Source organism: Psammomys obesus, unplaced genomic scaffold (genome assembly GCF_907164565.1).
Source record: "Psammomys obesus unplaced genomic scaffold, mPsaObe1.curated_primary_1811, whole genome shotgun sequence".
In the NCBI taxonomy this organism is placed as follows: domain Eukaryota; kingdom Metazoa; phylum Chordata; class Mammalia; order Rodentia; family Muridae; genus Psammomys; species Psammomys obesus.
The window spans coordinates 14,706,821-14,723,037 of NW_026596064.1; the positions used below are offsets into that span (position 1 = coordinate 14,706,821).

Consider the following 16,217-nt stretch of genomic DNA (forward strand, 5'->3'; position numbering starts at 1 on the left):
AAGAAAGAAAGAAAGAAAGAAAGAAAGAAAGAAAGAAAGAAAGAAAGGAAGGAAGGAAAGACCTGAAGTGAAAGTTTCTGGTTTTCTTTGGAAACTCCGTTGTGTCATATGAATATGGTTTTTTGTTTGTTTGTTTGTTTGTTTGTCCCAAGTGTGGGATGTGGGAATGTTTTTTTTTTCCCCTTCCGAAAACAGCCCCTGTGGAAAACAGCCCCTGTGAGAGGGCATGTGCTGCTGTCAGCTGAAAGCTGCCTCCCGCTAAGGGCGTGGCATTTGTGAGCTATGAAACATCCTCTTCTGTACTCTGAGAAGGACAAATAGAAGCCCACAGACACTGAGACAATGCTTGCTGCATCTCTACGCTTTTGTGCTGCTAAGGTTCACATCCTTCGCTGGTTTTTGCAGAGAGAAACGATCCAGAGAACTACTCAGGCTGCTTTGGCGGTTTGGTGTACTCTTGCCATTTGGGCAGAGTCTAGCTGCTTCTATTGAGTCTTTCACTGCTGCTGGTGTGTGTTGCTGCTGCTACTTTGCTATTTGACTAGACTACTGGTATCCTGAAGACTGAGTTTGGTAATCCCCAAAGTATCCATTGACCCTTATCCAAAAGAAGTAGATAAAAGAGATCTACAGGCCCTTTCCCTATTAATCTTCTACTTAAGGTCTCCTCATAGCACACCTTCTAAAGAAGATCAAACTTTCATTGCTCTCTATTTCCTGTCACTAAGCTATTCTTTTTTTTTTTTTTTAACAAATTTTTCAATTTACATGGATGTTTTGCCTCCATGTATGTCTGTGTGAGGGTGTCAGATCCCCTGGAACTGGAATTACAGACAGTTGTGAGCTGCTATGTGGGTGCTGGCATTTGAGCCTGGGTCCTTCAGAATTGCAGCCAGAGCTCTTAACCGCCAAGCCATCTCTCCAGGCACCCACTAAACTATTCTTGATAAAAGAGACCCCATTCTTTCTTCCACATGTTTATTTAAATATTTAAATTGCCTTCTCCTAGAAAGCTTTATCAAAGGCCTAATGGACAGGTCTGAGTTGATTAGGGTGACTGTCTTTTTTTTTTCTCAAGGAACTTCAATGTCTTCTCTCTCCTGCACCTTTTGGTGGGTGAAGGTGATTGCACACTCCTTCTATTGGGATCCCTGAGGTCTCCCTCTCCAATGAACTTGTCCACATTTCTTGCCTGGGACAGCTACTCTGGCATTCACCTATTGTTTATTCCGTGGATGCACCTCACAGCCTCTCTGAGATGATCATCACATATGCACTGCTATCCTCTACCCGGGTCCCTTCCAGCCAAGAGCTGAGCAAATAAGAGGGTGGTGAAGATTCTTATTTAATTGAAAGGAAGAAGCCTGCCTCCACTCTACCCTGCCCAAGTCAGGGCTTCCCGCTGATATCTGAGACAAATGCTGCTTGTGTCATAACCAAGATGCATCATCTTTTATGCTCCACCCCCATTCACTCCCCAGACTTGGGGCAGAGCTGGCAACAAGCAAGCTGGTGGAGGGCCACAGCTTTCCCGACTCAATCAGCCTTTGCTTATTTTTCTCTTGGCTCCCACACTCCTCCTTTCTAGGTACCATATTGAATCTCTTGCTCTTTTCTCTATCTTCTTTTGGTCCTATATGTCCTCTGCAAGGTTCTGGACAGTCACCGGGGCTGTCACACTAGCTTTATAACTGTTCCACTTCCTCTAGTCTGCCCAGTGTCTCACAAGATCAGCCTCTGCGTTGAACCTCAGAGGATTCTTTTGGCTGTTGGAAAAGCCCAACTCCTCTCCACAGCATTCAAGGCTTCTGTCATCCCAGCCAGGCATGATCTAGCAACATCCTTTCTCATCCTCCCATGTACCCAGTCAGTAATACTGCCATGAAAGCTTCGTCTCTGTAGGCTGGGAACTAGGTCCTGGTGTTATCATGTATGAGTTGCCTTGTCCAGCTAAGGAGTTTTGCCTGATTATTGTCTCCCTGGCATGAGAATTTCAGGCCGGGGACACCAGAGAAAATCATTTGGTTCTGAAGATGGAGCTTCTCTGGACCTCTTAACCACTTGGGGGATGGGGTCCATCCATCCTGGCAGGAGGCTCTTTCTGGTTCTGTTTGTGACCTCTAAGCACAGGTGCACAACCTTTCTTTCTCTTTCTTTCTTCCTTTCTTTCTTCCTTTCTTTCTTTCTTTCTTTCTTTCTTTCTTTCTTTCTCTCTCTTTCTTTCTCTTCTCTCTCTCTCTCTCTCTCTCTCTCTCTCTCTCTCCCCTTCTTTTTTTGTGTTTTTCAAGACAAGGTTTCCCTGTGTAGCTTTGGCTGTCCTGGACTCACTTTGTAGACCAGGCTGGCCTTGGACTCCCCAAGTGCTGGGATTACAGGCATGAGCCACTGTACCTGCCTTGCACAACCTTTCTTGATGACCATCTGGGATCCTTTTAGTGAGATGAGCCTATCTGGGTGACCTCTAACAACACTCATCCTGTCCTAACCCTGTCCTGCAACAGCTGTCCTGTCTAATGCTGTCCAGCAACACCTGTCCAGTCTAATCCTGTCCAGTAATACCTGTCCTATCCTAACCCTGTTCTGAAACACTTGTCCTGCCCTAACCCTATTCAGCAACACCCGTCCTGTCCTAATCCTGTCCAGGACCCCTGACCAGGATTCTTCAACCTGGCAAATCATCACAGATACTGGTCTCACTGAAAGTGTTCTCTGGACCCAAACATCCTGTGAGGGACCCTGTCTCCTGCCCTGCAACTGAGTGCTTCCTCTGTTCCTTTATCCTGAGTACCAGGAAGTCTGGCACCGCCCCTAAGTCAGCCATGCTTTTAGCTTGTCTTCTGTTCTTCACTCTTCTTTCTTGATCCTTGTTACCTTCAGCCCAGATCCACAGATCCACTGTGTCAGGACAGTGGGAAAGAGGAAGGGAAAAAGATGTCTGAAAATGTCCTGGTGTCAGCCCAAGGACAAATCTGCAATCAACGCTCTCTACATTTATACATTTATATGTACATTGTCTATTGCAACCCACTAAAGTACCAACATATCTATATGTGTTGAATGAATCAACTAATGAGAATGATCTGACATAAGAACATCTGAATTCACATCTCAGCTCTGAGAGAAGCAGTTGCATCCCTGGGCCTCAGTTTCCCTACTTGCAAAGGGGGGACAGTTAATATTTCGTGCATGAACAAAGTCGTTATCACACGCTGCATTTGCCAAGTATGTTTCTGTGGGTTGGGGTGGCAGCATTGATCAGGCAGATTCCGCTTTCACAGCACGTAGATTCAGGCAAAATGTCAGGTGGAGATAGTCAATGGCAGAAACTGAAGTGAGGAAATGACCCATGTGGACATTTGGCAGAACTCTCCAGATGGAAAACATGAAACACAAAGGCTCCTTGGCAAGAGCCTTGGGTCTTTGAGAAACAGCCGGGAGGGTGGTGTGGCTGAAGAGGTAGGGGACACGGGGAGTACATGGGGTTAGAAGGGGCCTCACACACCTGGGTCTGGTAAAAACAGGGCATTTTCTTTAGAAAGACAGGGGTCCGAAGGGGGGTTTTCAGCAACGCAATGACGGGATCTGACTTAGGGAGGCTTCTGTATGGAAAGCAGCCCAAGGCCCAAAGACGAAAACAGGCAGAGCAAATATTCAGGGACAGGAGGATGGCGGGGAACTGGGGAGCTTGTAGGGGAGGTGGAAGAGTGGCCAGAGCCTGAAACGAAGACACAGCAGGGTGTACTGCTGGTTGCCATGATGGGCGTGGAGTGGCTTTGAGGCATCATAAAAATGGGGGTTTGTTGGTTGGCTCTTTCCTTGTGGTGGGATGGACCCCACACTCTGCACATGCTGTCCAAGTGCTCTACCACTGAGCTGCGTCCTCCGCCCTGGGAAGATGGGGCTTGTATTTCCTACCAGTGGGCTCTTAAGGGAGGCACTCAGCTGATCCCAGGGGTCACTCGGGACGTGTGGAGAACTCATGGGGCATTCCTGAGGTACAGTGGTTCTCCGCCGTCCTAATGCTGCAACCCTTCAGTGCAGTTCCCGGGGTCTCGGTGACACACCCCCCCCCAAACCATAAAACTATCCTCGTTGCTACTTCATAACTGTAATTTTGCTACTGTTATGCAGGCTGATGTGGGAGCCCCCCAAAGGGGTCTTGACCCACAAGATGAGAACTGCTGCATTAACCCAGCAGCTAGTTACCTACATCTGGTCTCCAGAGTGAGGTCAGAGCCGCAGACACAGCTTGCGAGTCAGCAGCAGAGAGATGGGTGTTTGTAGACGGGTGATGAGAAAGATCAGGCTCCAGTGCGCCTCCCTCCTCTAGATGTATGTGAGGGTCAAAGAAATAGCAGGTGGAAGATGCCTTTGTAAACTGTCAAGGGCTGTGCACACTGTATGACCGTGGCCACGAGCATCGCATAGAGCAAGACTGAAAGAAGTATGGGCAAATGAAGGGAGCACCGCAGAATTCCGTGGGCCCAAGAAACCAGTTATCAACCCTTTCAATTTACCCACAAGGCACCAGGGTCCAGGAAGACGTAGAAGGCTTGCTCAAGGTCATTCAGCTCCTTGGGGCACACTGCCATCCTGGAGCCCAGGAGCTCAAACTGCTGGTGTGATGCTGTTTCCACCACATAACACACCTGCTCACGTTTACGGCTTCGGCTCTTTCGGAATCTGTTAGCCAGGGCCAAGTCATTCTTCAAACACAAATCTAATTATATCGCCTTGTGCTTTTACACATGCTATTTCCTCTGCCTGGAATACTCTGCTTCCTCCCACTTCTCTGTCTGGCAAATTCCTGCCCCATCTTCCATTCCCTGTTAGAATGGCCCTTTTCAGGGAAGATGTCCTTAGCTTGCCTGGTAGAGCCAGGCATTGTCTCGTGGTTTCTCTTGCACTTACTAGGATTTAACCCCCCCCCCATCTCTGCTTGCCTGTGAGGATCTTCCTATGACCTCTCCACCTCCCATGGTAAGCAACACTTAAATTTATGGGGAAGGAAGGAAGGAAGGAAGATCCCACAAGGTAGTTGAGGACAATGACAGAGCTGTCATTTAGTGACACTTCAGTTCCTCTGACCTGAGTGTGTTTTGGTTCACAAAGTGACTTCTGAGATAGGAATTTGCTTTTTCTTTTTTTTTTTTCCTTTGTCATCCCACAGAGCAAGGAGCAGGCAATTCTGGGACCACGAAACAATTTGGATGTTATAAGTGATTGCTGCTTTTTTTTGTTTTCAATTTTCTTTCTCCTATCAGTATATGGCCGGCTGTTGTTTGCCTTTTCCTGTAAGACAAGATTTGTGCTTGTGTTGAGGCTATGCATAGGCATTCAAACACACACACACACACACACACACACACACACTAGCAGGCAGGCAGGCACACATAGTATGTGTCTCCTGGGAAAGGCCATTCTATATTGTTTTTCAGTGTGAGTTCCATCACCCAGGAGGGAGAGAAGGGAGAGCCTTGTCCACTCAGCTTTACCACCCTTGAACTTAAAAATATGTACTTCTTAATCTCTTGGAACTAGTAGCTCTAGATAACTCTGGACTGTCTCCATCAAGAGTGAATGCTAAGAACTCCGGTCACCTACTGTATTCATTGCTCTTTGCCTTGTTTGTTTGGGATAATTCAGTATTAATTACTGTATTTACATTCGGCTTAATTAACAGTGTTCGGGTAGGTGGAGGATGGCTCCTACCAGATGCAATTATCGAAGAGGTTATTGCAAAGGTCTAAGAAAAGTGGCAGAGGCTGCTGCTGACGGAACCAGCGCTTTCCGTTCTGTTCCAAGGAAATAATTCTAAGATCCTCTCCAGGCTGGGTTTGCCAAACACCAAGGGATGCCTGGAGCAGGTGGTGAGGCAGGCTCATGAAGGGACTGTCCCTTCCTTAGTGTCCAGCCTCTGGAGCTCTCTAGTATGGAGAGCCCTTGAATAATCACTGGTAATCAACACAACACAGTAGGATGCAATTAGGATTAATTAGCTCAGTGTTGTGAGCAGGCTTGCTCCTCAGCCTGTGTCTCTGAGTGTCTCTCCTTATCGGCTCCTCCCAGAAGATGACAGTTTCCTTTCCTGCCCTCCCCATCCCACAAGGGTGTCATCTCTTTTCTTCCCGTACCCCATCCCTAGCTCATTCTTAAGATGGAGAGGAAAAGCCAGGAAGGAATGTGGGATGATGGTGGGAAGAGAAGACAGGAAAACAGTCCAAATAATGGAAAGGGAGAAGGCTGGTGGGAAGATGTGTGAGGGATGGAGGCTTTGAAAGCTTTTCAAGAGAAAGTGGTGGCACATAGAACCGTCCAGAAGGTGTTGTTTACCGCCCTGGCAAGACAAACGGCCTCTCCTCAATCCACGCGGTTTATGGAACGTCATCATGTTTTTGTTTTCATCAAAAGATATTTCTAGAGGTTGGAGAGATGGCTCAGCAGTTCAGAGCCCTCACTGTTCTTGCAGAGAACCCAAGCGTGGTTCCCACCACACATACCAGGTGGCTCACAGCTGTCTCTAACTCCAGACCCAGGGGATCCAACAGCCTCTTGTTTCCATGAGCACCTGAATACACATGGCATACACACACAGACACACAAACATACCTATAAAATGGAAATAAATCTTAAGAAAAAAGAGAGAGATGTTTTATATTCCCTGTACTTGTATCTTTCAAAACAATGCTCTAGAGCCTGGGAGTGTGAGGAAGGATTGGGGCAGCGGTTACAGCACGGTCGAGGTCCCAAGGTTCTGAAAAGTGGCTTCCAACTCTGCAGACCTCTTTGTCTTTGTGAGGTTCGGCCTGTGTCTCATGCGTGGCTTCTTGGGAGCTGACCTCTGTATTAGATGTGTCCCTGCCCAGACGAAGCTTTCTCGCCCTCCCCTTCTTTGCGTCTCTCTTTGGGCCCAGAATAGGCTTTATCTGTGTGAGTTCCTCTCTATTCAGCACACTGAGCTTCAGCATTTCTGTTGCCCTAGAAAGTCTCTATCTCTGGGATCTGGCACCGCGTCGCTTTTCACAGCACCTTTCTTAGAGGACACCCTTTCAGTTCCGCCATCCTGGGTTTGCTGCGAGAGAGTGCGTCCTCCTTTCTTCTGCTTTATCCAGGGGTTTCCTTTGCCCAGCCGTGTGTGACACGAAGTGCTTTACCTGGAGTTCTGTTCTCCGGGGCAGTCCAGAAAGTCCACTAGTGTTTTTATTCCCCCAAATTATTATTTCGCGGTTCTCTCTGATTCTCTCTCTCAGAAGCACACTTCTCTTGTTTTGATTTTTCGGGTCCTTTGTCTTTCCCACTCACTTCCTTAGGTCACCTTATTTTCCAATTAAAGTACCCCTTTTGTTCAGCAGAGGGCTCCCTTTCCATCCGTGCTCGCAGCCCTGGGAGTTCGGATTTGAAGCTTGCTCTCCGCGACTTTTTCCTGCCGACTTCCAGCCACCCAGAAACACTAGATCACTTAAACTTGGAAACAATCCCGCCCCGCTTGGCGTGGCTGCGCTAAGGGTTTTCTCTGCTGCGGAGATACTCCGCCCCTCCCGGATCGCGCAGCCTTTGGACACCCTCCCGATGCTCGTGAGGCCAGCTCCTATCCCCGGGTCCCCTGCTGGTTCTTCCTTCAAGGTTCGGTTGGGTGCCCGTCACCAACACCAGTTTCCAGCCGAGGAAACTGAGGCTTGGAGAGGCTCTCCCAAGGTCGTGTAGCTTGTGAGGGTAACTATCAGCCCAGCATCGCCCTGTTACTGGAATTTATCACAGCTCTCCCTGGTTTGGTACGTGGTTCTTTCCTCGTTCAAATTTCAAATCCACAGGCATGAAAAGGTTTCTTCCTAGCTGAAAGGACTGGGGCATCGGGGAGCCCTGTGCGTTTGTGTGCGTGTGCATGCGTGTGTGTGTGTGTGTGTGTGTGTGTGTGTGTGTAGGAGAGTTTTCTCAGGCTCCAAGTTGGGGTTGGTTGGAGATGGGGGTGGCACAACCTGGCAAAAGATGGCAAGGGCTCGGAGACCTGGGACAGAGGCAGCTTCTGTCCACCTGTCCCGGGTGGCACGGAGGCCAGGGGCTAGAGTCGTGCCAGAAGGCGGGTTGGAGATGCAGGGCGCCCCCTCGCGCTCTCCCGCGCTCCTCCGGGCTGGCGGGTGAAGCGCCAGCAGCCGCAGGTCCTCTCCATCCAGCCCCCTCCTCTCTCTCTCTCTCTCTCTCTCTCTCTCTCTCTCTCTCTCTCTCTCCCTCCCTCCCTCCTCCCTCCCTCCTCTGGCTCCCAACTCCTCCCCCACCGCCTCCCCCCCTCCCCTCCTGCTCCCTCGCTCTCCTCCTCCTCTCTCCGGCGCGCGCGGGGTCTGGAGCTAGTTGGAGCGCGGGGGCTGGTGCCGGAGCCCAGTTCCGCTGAGCCCGGCGGGTCCGCCGCGCAGCCAGCGGTTGTCGGAGCAGCCGGGAGCGCGGGGTCGGGGGCTGCGATCGGACACCGGGCTCCCAGCCGGCATCCTTTCCCCTTTCGGCCGTCCCATCCCTAGACGGGCCGCCGGTGCGCGGCTCGGTCGCCCGCCGTGGTCTCTGCACCCGCCCCGGAGCCCAGGGCCGCAGGGAAGCCGGCACCTGCGTGCGCGGCCGGGAGGTGAGTTGGGGAGCTCCCGGCGCCTCTGCCCTTGCCGGCTGGGGCTGCGGAGTGCTTGCAAACTTCAGCAACTCGGGTGGGTAAGGGGGTGGCAGTTCGGGGGCGCTGCTAAGTTGGAGGTAGGTCGGGGAGGCTGCAGGGGGGCGGGAGAGCGGGTCCCCGGGCTCCGGCGCTGTCCGGGGAGGGTTCACCTCGGCTGGGACGTCTCCGGCGCCCGCTGTGATCCTGCCACCCGGCCGATCCGCCTGGTGGGATCCGCGCCACTGGGCTGAAGCCGCGGCTGAGCCCCGGAGCCCGGGCCTGGAAAAGGGGGGGACCGACGAGGCAGAGGCTGGGGGTGGGTGGGTGGGGGGAAGAACGGGACAGAGGCGCGGAGGCCGGGCCGAGATGGAGGCTCGGCAGAGGACGGGCGGGTGAACCCGGCGGAGGGGGAGAGCGCGGGCGGCGGGGCGCGTGGGAACGCGTGGCCGGCCCGGAGTGTGAAAAATCTCCCGCGCAGGGACGTCCCCACGCCGCCGCCACCATCCCGGTCCTCCCCGGATTCTTCCCGGATCCCAATCCCCCCCACCATCACCACCACCCTAGGATACCCCAGCTTATCTGGGCATCTTCGGAGCCCAGACTCTGTCCTCTGAGGCCCTGGATGGAGCAGCCCCGGGGCCCCTCGCTCCCGCCTCGGCCACCGAAGAGGGTGCGGCGGCGGGAACCCGGGACTCGAGGGGCGATTTCCTGGTTTATTTTTCTCATGGTAATTTGTCTTTGTGATTGGGGCTGCCCATTCACTTTCCGCTCACGTCGTGCGGGAGATCCAGCGCGGAGGGAGGGAGTGGGGGGCGCTTGGGCACGGCGAGAGATGCGGACGGGGGGAAAAGGGGATCCGGGGACCCGAGCCGGGCGGGAGCGGAGACAGAAGTAGCAGCTGGACCCGCGGAGAAGAGGCGAGGGTGGAAAGGATTGGCTAGACGGTGTGGGCTCCGTCTCCTGCCTCAAACTTTAAAGAACCAGGCGACCACCTGAAGCGCCGACCTCACCCCTCCTGGTCCCCTTACTCTGGCCTGGTTCTGAGTTGTCTCGCCCCGCTGCACCAGACGTGAGTGGGCCCTGAGTTTTGGATCCGGAGTGGTGGCCTCGGGAACCTTGCCCTCAGGCCTGCGGTCCTCTCCAGGCTTTCGGTGGTGGCAGAGGAAGAGAGCCCGCAGAGCGCATCTGGGCAGCCCACCTTCGTCTTGATCAACCAAGACTGGGGTTTTGGAAGTTTGCCCACGTCTAGAACCTACAAGATCCTGCCTTCACTGGCCCCAGATCCGATCTGTTTTCTCCACCCTATCAACCCTCCCATTGCCCACCCCATCGCGCACAGACTTGGACCTCATTCTGTGGTGTTCTTTCTGTTCTACTTCCTTCCCCACCCTCGCTCACCCCTATCTTTTAGCGCATCCCTTTCCAGTCTTCCTTACCCTCCTTGCCTTTTTATTTGGCATTTACAAGTGGCTTCTTGTCTTCCCGGAGCCCACGACCTTGAGAAAGGGACCTCACCAGTACGGGGGTGTTGGGGTGGGGGAGCAGAGTAGGAGGCTTGGAAAGAAAACATGCTATCTCAAATCTAGCTTCTTCCTAGCGCAGGGGCAAGAAGGATTAAAATGAGAGTGAAGGGGGGAGAGGCTCATTTCTGAGCATGGAGAACCTTCTGACCTTCTGGGCTTTAGGGAGGACATCCAGGAAGAAAGGCCACCTGAACTGTCACGAATCTGGAAAGGTATGTGTACTAGGTGTGTGTGTGTGTGTGTGTGTGTGTCCCTGTGTCCTTTTTGCTTATCACCAGCCGTCCCCATCACCAGTTTAGGAAGGCATGGCATCTCCTCTTCCATCTCTAGGTCCCCATCAATGTGTGCCACAAGCATTTCTAGAGCACCTAAGATGTGCAGCACTCAGGGCAGAATTCCTGCCCCGTGAGGCTCCGTGCACAGAGATGGAGTCAGGCTTCCTCCCTAGGACAAGCTCAGCTTGGTGACTCTGAGGGAACAGGACTGGGATCCCTCCTCACCAGCTGCCTGTTTACAAGGAGGCTCCTGTAGGGTAAGGGCCTGACAGGGCAAGTTCCCTAATTACAAAGGCCAGGCTAAAAAGGCCGAGAAACCTAGAAGCTGGCTGATTCCTCCCTCACATGGGGATTGGATGAATCCTGGCTCGGAAGCCCTTCCATCCATTGCTTCTTCTGCTTATGTGTTTAGGCTTAAAGGCGTTTTAAATTTTATTCTACTTTATTTGTGTGCATGTTTTGCCTTCATGCACATATGTGTGTCATGTGTATGTGCCTGCTGGATCTCCTGGAACCAGGACTGTGGATAGTTGAGGACCGTCGTGAGGGTGCTGGTAGTTGAATCCAGGTTCTCTGCAAGAGCAATGAGTTGCCTTAACCACTGAGCTGTCTCTCCAGCATACCCTCCCTTCCCCCCCTTGAGACAAGATCTCACTCAGTAACCTAGGCTGACCTCAAACTCTTGGTGCTCCTCCTGCCTCGGCCTCCTGAGTGTTGGGATTACAGGTTATGAGTCACCGTGACTGGCTTCATCAGTCAGTTCTTACCAAGGTTCAAGATGGGAGTGGGCTTGGAGACTGTCGGTGTTGGGGCTATCACAAACTTAGACCCTACAGAAAGTAAGGCGGGTGATAATATGCTGATCGGGCGGGCAATTAGAATGCACCAGTCTAAGGGCAATTGGGGATTTAAAGTCAAACTATCCGAATAAGATGGTCCAAACAAATTAAATTTGCAACTTTTGAGTTACCTGAGTCACTATAGCTACAGGCTTAAAACACACACACACACACACACACACACACACACAAAAAAAAAAAAAAAAAAAAACCAAAAGCAACAACAACAAAAAAGCCACAATAAGATTCTAAGACATGAGTATATCTGCTCGGGAGAGGCAAGCATTTGATAATGTTTTTCCGTAATTTGGGGACCCACGGGAATATTCCTCAGCCCTGTGCTACCGTTAACACCTTGGATGGCAGCTTCCTCGAACCTTCAGGGCCTATTGACAATCTTCTGAGTGATGATAACTCCTAGGTCAGGGGTTCTGAGCTCTGTGCATCCTTGACACAATGTCCAGCCCAGACCTGAGGCTAGACCTCAAGCCCCCTGTCCGCCTCCCCAGTGGAATCTAGCAGATGTAAACCGATTTTATACATATGTGGAAAAAAATTATGACTTCCCCCCTCTAATATAGAAAAACCTTCAGAAGTTGGATGAGGGAAGACTGGACGTTCACATTAGTTCTTCGGGAGTCCCAAGGGATATCCAGACTTTAGAACCACACTTGAGCCCTGAATGTGGTTCTAAAAGAGAGAAGGAAGTCTTTGGAAGAAGCAGGGAAGGGATGCTAGGCATTCACAGAAACTCAAGGTAAGGGCCTAGAGAGGTGGCTCAGTGGTTAGGAACACTTGCTCCTCTTCCAGAGGATGAGGGTTCAATTCCCAGCACCTACATGGCAGCTCACAAGTGTCTGTTAGTCCAGCTCCAGGGGATCCAATACCCTCACACGGAGGTACATACAGGCAAAACCACCAATGCACATTAAGTAAGTAAATAAGTAAATCTTAAAAAAGAAAGAAAGAAAGAAGGAAGGAAGGAAGAAAGTCAACCTAACAAGGCTGAAGGTTGCTGTGTGGAGTGTGTGGTATTGGGTCTAGCTGGCCAGGACACTGACGGCAACACTCCTATCCTTAGTGTCAGTTGCCCTTCTGTATCCCATTGGGGCTCAAACAGATACTACAGCGAGCCAACTCTTTGCTTTCACTGAGGTCTGAGGTAATAGAATGAACATAGAAGATGAAGGGTCAAAGTTCCCGGTCAGAAGTGCACATTGCCTTGTCATACCACCTCAAGGATCCCAGGGCTAAATTCTAAAACTTGCCACACTCATGCCCCAGTAGCCAGGTGTGTCTCATGATCCTCAAATGTTGACTTTGCTATTGCCTGGGTACAGGGTAGATGAGACCAACAGAGACAATACATTTGTGTGTTCCTTAATTACTGACCACCTACTCTGTGCCAGGCACCATGCTAGGAGCTGTAGACACAACAGTAATTTTGTCTTTGGTCGCCCTTGTGGGTGTGAACCAGCAGCTCCAGGAGAACGCGCTTACCAACATTGCCTCTGTGCCTGTGATGGGATTTACTGTGTCTGGGTTTTCTCCCTGTACATTTGTCTAGGTGACCTGACATCTAATGTCAACTTGTCCAAAGGATTTGGGAGTCCAAAGTTTCACTGAGGAGACCAGGATTCCACTTCCTCAGCTGATACCACAGTCCCCTCCAGTGACCTCAGGCTTTTTTCTTTGTTGAGTGCTGCTGAACTCCCTTCTACCTGTGGTATAGACAGAGGCAAAGCCAAGCATCTGGAGATGATAGCTATTGGAAGGGAATATTGGCTGGCAATTTAGACTTCAGGGTTTGAATGCTGGTGGTCCCGGCGACATCCTCTGTCTTAGCCAGTCATCTGCTCTGTACCTCCATTTCTCTATGGCATGTGGGGTATATCTGTGCATGACAGGGTCTTCTACGGAGGAGTTTTCTTTGTATTTGACTTCAGTCATCACTAGGATGGTCTTACATTTCTGGCAATGCTTACTTAACTAATTTGGTTTTAAATGTATGACAAGATCTCAAAATGAGTATCTTGGTGAACACAGTTTCACTGAATTGACCGAACAGAGCTGTGCTTTGCTTATATGGGCAACACCTAGAAATTTAGAGGCATAAGGCCACTCTTTCTGAACTCCTCTCTCTGCGGCTTTGGTTTGATGACATCTGCTTAGCTGAGGATCTCTGTATGTGTCATTTCCACATCTGACAGATTTCCTCCAAGGGTTCCCTCTGAGAAAACCTTCCTTCAACCGGCTTCCGTGCTAGAAACTGGCAGCTAGAGAAGTTCCAACTGAAAGTAGAGTTCTGAAAGAAAATGGAGAGAAGGAAACTGTGTGTTCCGTGGCTCTGCCATGCCCCTTCCCTTCCACTTTGGTGTTTTTGCCTTTCTGAGCGGAGAGATAGAAGCCAGACCTTGCCGAGTGCACACTTTAATCTTGGCAGGAGCAGGGGGCTTACTGACAAGAAATTATTAGAGTTGGTGACTTGAAAGTGGGGGGAAAAGATGATAATTTTCTGTCCACTTAGCTGCCGGGCATCCTGGAGAAAGGAGGGGGAGCCGTGGGCCAGCAACAGCTTGGGAGTATTTGACCTTGATCATGAGTCCTGACGGTTGGCCCATAGCTTGCTCTCCACTGTCTGGCTTGAGACCCGAGGATGAGCATTCTACCTGGCCTTCCCAGAGTGCATGTGCTGAGTCTTGCTGTGAAGCTGCCTCATTGATCTGTCTTTAATAAGGACTACTTAATCAGACTCCCACCTACAACTCCCACCTAGAATTTGAAGCCTTGTCGATAGGATCAGAATATCTTTGTATTTGAACCAGCAACCTCTCTGGCTGGCTGGCATCTTTTGTGGTGGAAAAGGTAGGTTCTTGGAAGATAGCTGGTAACCATCTGTTCTACCCATCCCCAGAGGATCAAAGGAGAAGAGATAGGTTTCAAGTAGTGAGGAAGCTGAGTTAGCAATGAGGGAGCTCTCTGACTCGTCTGTAAAATGATCAGATTCCTCACCTAGAAAAAGGAGGGTGAGCCCCAAGCCCATCTTTGACCCTCAAGTCACCAGTTTTGAATGGAGACTCACAGTTTCTTCCTGACCTCGCAGGGGTTGTCCATTGACTCTTATTGTGGCTTCTCTGTGGGGGAATGTTTAGCTTTAGGCCAGTTTTCCAACCCTGCTGTTAGTAAGCCATCTGCCTGCCAGTCTCTGTATTCTCAAAAAGCAAGCACGTTCTCCTTATAACCTCAACCTAAGCCAAAGTGAGTGTGCTGTCGAGGCGGGTGTGTGTGTGTGTGTGTGTGTGTGTGTGTGTGTGTGCATGATATGAACATAGGTGTAGTAAATTGTACAGCTATGCACTCTGGTTTGACCTCTAGATTATTTGTAGATTCTTCCTCCCCTAGAGCTGACGTGGGGCTGCCAAGGGGACAACTTCAAGGAAACTGCTTGTGGGGTGGCAACTGAGACCCGGTTCTCCTCGACAGCCAGCTGGTCTACTTGAGCCAGGGCCTCCTACTTACTGTTGTGGAGACTCTCCTGAGGGCCCTCCAGGGTCCCAGCTACAAGGAGAACAAAAGAACCACAGTTGGCTCTCAATTATTCAGGGATGGATGGATCCTGTGTGCAAAGCACGCAACCAGAGGCCTCTTCCTCTTCCTTTGGTGTCTTCAGTAACCCTATATGTGAAGTGAGAAGCTGGGAGATCTTATCAGTTAATACCAACTCTTGTTTCCAGCGGCCTGACCCTCTCTTTTTCCAAGGCACCTCAAGGAAACAAGGAGCCTCCAAGAGGCCTCATTCACCTAAAATGGACTACTTTCAGGGACCACACCATAGCTCCGTTGACTGGCCGGAGTATTATTTCTGTCCCAAAGCAGGGCAGAAGAGGAAAACACCATCGAGCCCTATTTCCGTGGACCAAGTTCCTATGGCTGTCCCAGAATCCTGGCATCTTCTCTTCCTTCTAGCCTTTGTAAAGCTCGTAGTTTGTTTACGGAGTCAGTCGGCACACTGGGCCTCATCAGGAAGCTGTAAGTACACTGTGGCCTTGAGCAAAAGCCTCCAGACAGGCCAAGACCTGATGAACACCTCTGATAATGTCCCCCAAGGCTGAGGGTAATTTTCTTGCATAAGGCAGGTGCCTTGGGTTGTAGCTCTATAGAGGGTTGGCGTGCTGGCTCCGGGGAAGAGAAGGCAGCATACCACTGCATACTGAAAACAGGGGTTGGTCCAGGCCAGTGCTGAGTTCACTGGCTCCTCTAAGAATCACCTGGAAAGCTTAACATGTGTGTGTGTGTATACATACACACACATACATATGCACATATACATGAGAGGTGCTAGGAAGATGGCTCAGTGGGCAAAAATGCTTATGTCACAAGACTGACAACCTGAGCCCAGTCCCCAGAATCCATATAAAAATCCAGTGGCTGTGATGTGTTATCTTTAATCCCTTCACTCTTACTGGAAAAATGGGAGGTGGAGAATCATCTGGAAGCTCAGGGCCAGCTGGCTTGGAGTTTGCTAGGCAGTGGCAGACACTGAGAAGCAGCTGCTGGAAGTTGCCTTCTGACCCTCACGAGCTACACCGTAGCGTGTAAAGTGAAATAAAATAACATGAACTATACGACGGCATGGTCGCACATGCCTTTAATCCTGACCCTAAGGAGGCAGAAGCAGGTGGGTCTCCGAGTTCAAGGGCAGCCTGCCATCTGTGTACATAACTGATCACAGACTGGCCAAGGCTACGTGATAAGACCCTGTCTCAAAAAACAGAACAACAACAACAAACCCTAAATAGTATCTATGCATTTGATCATGTATACGAATATGATAATTGCACATGACTATCCTATCCTAGACCTCAGTTAATTTAGAATTCCTGAAGGTAGAGCCTGGACACTGTGTGTGTGTGTGTGTGTGTGTGTGTGTGTGTGTGTGTGTGTGTGT

At 50.6% G+C, this 16,217-nt stretch overlaps 1 protein-coding gene across 7 annotated transcripts in view; it reads left to right on the forward strand.

Moving 5' to 3' along the window:
- Positions 1-16,217, forward strand: part of Sema5b (semaphorin 5B) — a 136,422-nt gene that overhangs the window by 10,374 nt on the left and 109,831 nt on the right. The window contains exon 1 of one of the 7 annotated variants that reach the window (XM_055624965.1): positions 8,562-8,611. The exons of 5 other annotated variants lie outside the window; for them this stretch is intronic. The gene's annotated coding sequence lies outside the window, so the exon portion shown is untranslated. Of the gene's footprint in view, positions 1-8,561; positions 8,612-15,243; positions 15,299-16,217 lie in introns of those variants that run through there. One more of the 7 variants, XM_055624963.1, reaches the window with a different exon arrangement.